This window comes from Malus domestica, chromosome 15 (genome assembly GCF_042453785.1).
Source record: "Malus domestica chromosome 15, GDT2T_hap1".
Classification (NCBI taxonomy): domain Eukaryota; kingdom Viridiplantae; phylum Streptophyta; class Magnoliopsida; order Rosales; family Rosaceae; genus Malus; species Malus domestica.
In genome coordinates, this window is record NC_091675.1 from 27,650,351 (window position 1) to 27,656,116 (window position 5,766).

Below are 5,766 nucleotides of genomic sequence, written 5' to 3' on the forward strand. Positions count from 1 at the left end.
TATAGTTGATTTTGTTTTTGTTTATTCGTAATTCCTTATATCTCTATTGCTTCCGCACTGTGCACATGACTACGTCACCCTCACATGACGGCCAGCATGCCTCGATCTAGGTCGAGGTGTGTCACTAAACCACTGGAATAGAGTTTTCATTTAGGTCGTACCCAGTGCACAAGGCTCCCGCTTTAAGCAGGGTCTGGGAGAGGTAAATGTCGGCTAGCCTTACCCCCATTTATGGAGAGGCTGCTCCCAAGTCTCGAACCCGAGACCTACCGCTCATGGGCAAAGGCACTTGCCATCGCACCAAGTGCATAAAATTTTATGGAATAGAGTTTTCATTTAGTGCATAAAATTTCCTTTCACTGTACTGTCGGCTTTTGCTGTCTCCCGTCCCATTATTTTTGTAATTCGTTAAGAGTTTTCAGTACATCTGTAGAAGCTTTTGAAGTGCTGAGTTTGGATTTTCAGATTGACTACGCACCCATTGTTGGAAGCTTGCGGGGCTTGATCCTGAAAGAATGGTCGGTTATTTATTTGTTTGTTTGTTTTTGTAGTCATTGCTAATGTTAATGGTTTCTCAGTTGCACTAAAATCTACTTGATTATCAATTTGTGAAGTGGTCCTATCATTGTGTGTGGAGGAAGCTACATAATTTGACACATTTATGGGGTAATTGCGGGCGACACTTGCGGATTCATTTCTTGCTGACCTTGATGAACTATCAGACAATGAAGCCGATATTATTGTGAGTAAATTCTGTCTTTCATATGAGAAAATAATGACCATAGAGGCTAGACCGTGAGATGTTCAAAATTCATATCTATCTCAACCTCTGCACTAGAAGTCATCACATAATTTTTTATTTTTTTTTTCAGTTTGAAGATGATGTTGACGCTGGAATTATGGAAGAAGATGTTGATGGGGACTTGGCTGATTTAGAAACACTTAATTATGATGATCTGGACAGTGTTTCAAAATTGCAGAAATCACAAAGATATACAGATATAATACAGGTTTGTTATATATGAATGCGTTATTTTCTTCATGCGTTATTGGTATTGAAATCTTATGAGTTATTTGTGTACAAGCTTTATTGCTTAATTGTTTCACTTTATCCATAGCTTCTTGTTTCTTATCATTTTCTTTGATGCGTGGTGGGAGTAACTTAATGGGCTTAGTATTTTAAATTTTTCATCATACTAATACATGTGTTTTGTATATCTCATGTACTTAAGTTTCAACATAGTTTTGTCCTTTCTAGTCTTTAGGTTGTCGTTCAGTACTCTTCTGTGTTTCCCCACCCTTTTTTTCTATTTTTTATACTGGCATATTGGCATGTAATGGAAATACGGTGTTTAAATTGCAGAAAGTGGAAGGTGCACTGGAGAAGGGTTCTGATATGCAAATCATGGAATAGTTTTGGAAGATGATCCAGAAGACCAGCTGATTGTGGACTGTAATGCTTTGTCTGTTGACATTGAGAATGAAATTGTAATCATCCATAATTTTATTCGGGACAAGTATCGCCCAAAATTTCCAGAGCTGGAATCACTTGTGCATCATCCAATTGATTATGCTTGAGTTGTTAAGAAAATTGGAAATGAAATGGACGCAACCTTTGTTGATCTGGAGGGGTTTTTTACCTTCAGCAATTATTATGGTTGTGTCAGTCACAGCATCAACTACAAGTGGCAAGCCACTTCTAGAGGAAGTCCTTGTAAAAACAGTTGAGGCATGCGATCGAGCCCTTGCTCTTGATTCAGCAAAGAAGATGGTGCTTGATTTCGTTGAAAGTAGAATGGGTTTTATTGCACCGAATCTTTCTGCTATCATTGGTAGTGCTGTTGCGGCAAAACTTATGGGGACAGCTGGGGGCCTCGCATCCTTAGCTAAGATGCCACCTTGTAATGTTCAGCTTCTTGGTGCTAAGAGAAACAACCTTGCCGGATTTTCCACTGCAACATCACACTCCCGTGTTGGTTATGTTGAGCAAACAGAAAATTTTTAATCCACACCCCCTTCGTTGAGGATGCGTGCTTGTCGGCTCTTGGGTGCAAAATCAACACTTACAGCACGGGTGGATTCCACAAGAGGAGATCCATCTGGGAACACTGGAAGGGCATTTCAGGAGGAGATTCGTAAGAAAATTGAGAAATGGCAGGAGCCTCCTCCTGCGAAGCAACCTAAACCACTTCCGGTTCCTGATTCTGAACCTAAAAAGAAGAGAGGTGGTGGTTAACTAAGAAAGATGAAGGAAAGGTAGTATATTGTTTCTGATGTTTTATACTTTTTTTCAGTTATTCCTGATTCACAAACTGAAATTTACTTCTACAGGTATGCGATAACGGACATGAGGAAACTGGCAAACAGGATACAATTTGGTATACCAGAAGAGAGTTCCTTAGGTAATTTTCTCTTATGTTAGTAAATTTTGAATTTTAGATTGGTACATTCAAATCTAAATGGCCAAAAAAGGAGGGAAAGGAGATCACCTCACCTACAGTATCATTTACATTCTTACACATCTTACAGTATGAGGAGCACAATTGTTCATTAAGATGGTTCCGATGTGAGCCCCGTTTCCATTTACACGAAAGACTATCTTAATTCTCATTTTATTGTCTTCCTTGATATTTAATAGGGGATGGACTGGGTGAAGGTTATGGAATGCTTGGTCAGGCTGGGAGCGGCAAGCTGCGTGTATCAATGGGTCAGAGAAAACTTGCCGCAAAAGTTGCTAAGAAGTAACCTTTTCCTTGTTTCCTGTAGTTATGGTTTTTCTTTTTGTTTCCAAGTGAACCATTGTCAATCTTAATGCAGAGTGTCATTTATGTGAAAATTCTACATTGCTCTTTTTTGGCCGTTATATCTCAATCGTTGGATCCTTGACTTGACCAAGGATATAACGGCCAAAAATCCTAGTGTATAGACTACTCCGGACCATACTAGGAAATCCTATCATTTATAATTGAGTTGTGCTGATTTATACCATTGATCGGTCAAAGTTGGGATAGACCTTCATTGATATCATGAGCTGCCTATTCTTGTCAGGTTCAAGGAAAAGCTTTACGGAAGCAGCGGTGCTACATCGGGACTAATTTCAAGTTTAGCGTGTACGCCTGTGCAGGTTGACGTCACTTCTTACCTTGCACTTGAGTTCTCTCTCTTATTTACAAATACATTGGTTTCCAAGCTTAAGTGCCATAGAAAGTTTTTCGGAAATTCATTCTCTTAACAATCATCATTTTTATGCAGGGGATTGAGCTCTCGAATCCACAGGCTCATGCACACCAGCTTGGCGGTGGAGCTCAAAGCGCCTACTTCTCTGAGACGGGAACATTTTCAAGAACTGGGAGGATCTGATCCAGATCCATACAAAGGAAGTTTTCATGTATCCGGGAGAATTCCCTGGTTGCCAATACCGTGAACGCTGTAGCCAAAATGTGTAAATGATTTTACTAGATGAAGTCGTGTTTGCTCGTTGTGATATAGTAGTTACTGACCTTCGGTGGATGGTAAAAGGTGGAGGATGTTACTTCAGAGATCAAAATATTTTGTTTTTCAGAAGACGTACTAATTCAAGCTGTGATACGTGCTTTCGGGAATAACTCATCTGTACTTTCTTCCCCTTGACCCGCCTATTTTTTGTGCATTACAAAGTTCTTGGATTAATTGGTAACGTTTCTCTCAGAACTCAGAAAAATGTTTATTCATATTTCAGTCTGCAATAACCAATCAAAATTAAGTTTGTGGATTTTATAAATTTTTGTAGTAGTATTATTAGCTTATTAGGTAACTACATCGTGAAGGTCTAAATCCTTTAGCCAGAGAGAATTTGTTAAGTTGGTAAGGATCGTTCACTTTCCTAAGAAAAACTTACATATGTCAATTCTAGGAAACAACTTACATAGCACCGTACAACATGTGCCAATGAAATAAAGACATATGGATAAAAACTTACAAGTTTTTATTTCATTAACACGAAATGTCACTGTAGCGGTGTACAAGTACCATATAAGTCTCCCAATTCCAGGCGCACCATACAATTTTCATATTGGGATCACAATGACATTCTAACTAATCATCCCGTAATACTGGAATGGAAAGCATTCAACTCATGAGCAGATTTGAATTTGAAGCTAATTTCAACTTCCGGGAAAACCTTGGCACAATACCAAAACTCAAGGTAATGTAATTTATGAAAAATAATTTTCGTTTGTCAGTTTTCTTCTTCTACATAATCTTGACTTGTGGAAACATCGGTGTGTTTGGAGAGAAAAGGATTGTAAATCACTTCCCTCGTATATGGGCGACACGCGCTATTCTTAGGACCTATAGTATGTTGTATCAAAAGCTGGCATTCTTTTCTTCCAAGCTCAAATCCTAGTATTCTTGAATTTTAGAGGACTACACCAACCTTATTACGATTGCCAGTTAATCGTGTTCTGGGACATGTTACATTTTCAAAGAACCTGGAAAAAAAGGGATCAAAGCAAAATCTTCAGTCACACTTGCATAAGAACTTGAAATAACGCTGAAATTAAGTGATACAACAACAACAGCAATAAAGCCTTATCACACTAAGTGTGGTTGGTTGTATGAATTCCAGAATGTTATTGCGCTTGGTTTTGTGTCAAGTCTTCCGTTATCTTCAAGTGCTCCGTGTCTTTTCTTAAAGTCTCAAGTCTTCCTAGGTCTTCCTCTACCCCTTTTACCCTGAATCTTTGCCTCATAATCACATTTTCTAACCGAAACATCCGTAGGTCTTAGGTTTACATGCCCAAATCACCTTAATCAATTTGCTCTCATCTTATCTTCAATTGCGGCAACTCCTAGTTTACCCCGAATATCTTCATTCTTAATCTTATCCTTTCTTGTGTGCCCACACATCCAACAAAACAATCTCTACTCGGTTACACTCATCTCCGTGCTATAAAGCATTCTTATCTCCACATACCTCACATTCCATGCCATAAAGCATTGATGGCCTTGTTGTCGTCCTATAAATTTTTCTCTTGAGCTTTAGTGGCATGCGACGGTCGCACAACACACCTGATGCACTATTCCACTTCTTCCTTCCAGCTTATATTCTATGGTTTATTAACAGTAAGGTGTGAAATGCAGAAAAGCATAAAGGGAAAAGGAAGAATAATTGCAGAGGAATTAGAGAGAAAGTGACTAACTGAAAATTGTATTACTTGAATTGATTGTTATACAAAGAGAGAGAAGTTGCCTATTTATACAACTATATTTGCTTCTTTGATACGCTACTCACTAACTAACTTCCTTATATTTCTGCAATCTCCAGATACTAACTACCTTGCTGATGTGGCACCTAACTGCCTTGCTGATATGTAAGCTAACATGTATATATCAGTCAACATCCCCTCTCAATCTCAACTGAGTCTCCTAGTTTGACATTGAAAGAATGCTTAAGGAATGATGGACTATGCAGCCCCTTAGTTAAAATATCAGTAGTTTGATCTTCAGTTGACAAATATTAAACTTGGAGATCGCCTTTTTGAACTTTCTCCCTTACAAAATGATAATCTGTGTCTAAGTGCTTAATCCTGGAGTGAAATACTAGATTTGAACTTAGAGCAATGGCAAATTTGTTGTCACAATAGATCACAGGAGGAGAATGCAATACTACAGCCATATCTTTCAACACACTTCTGATCCATGCGATATCAGCAGCTGTATGAGCTAAGGCCTTATATTCAGCCTCTATAGAACTTCTGGATACAGAGTCCTGTTTCTTTGATTGCC

The 5,766-nt window shown here is 38.6% G+C and overlaps 1 pseudogene; it reads left to right on the forward strand.

Moving 5' to 3' along the window:
* Positions 1 to 630: 630 nt before the first annotated feature.
* Positions 631 to 3,725, forward strand: LOC108169567 (U4/U6 small nuclear ribonucleoprotein Prp31 homolog; annotated as a pseudogene).
* Positions 3,726 to 5,766: the final 2,041 nt, after the last annotated feature.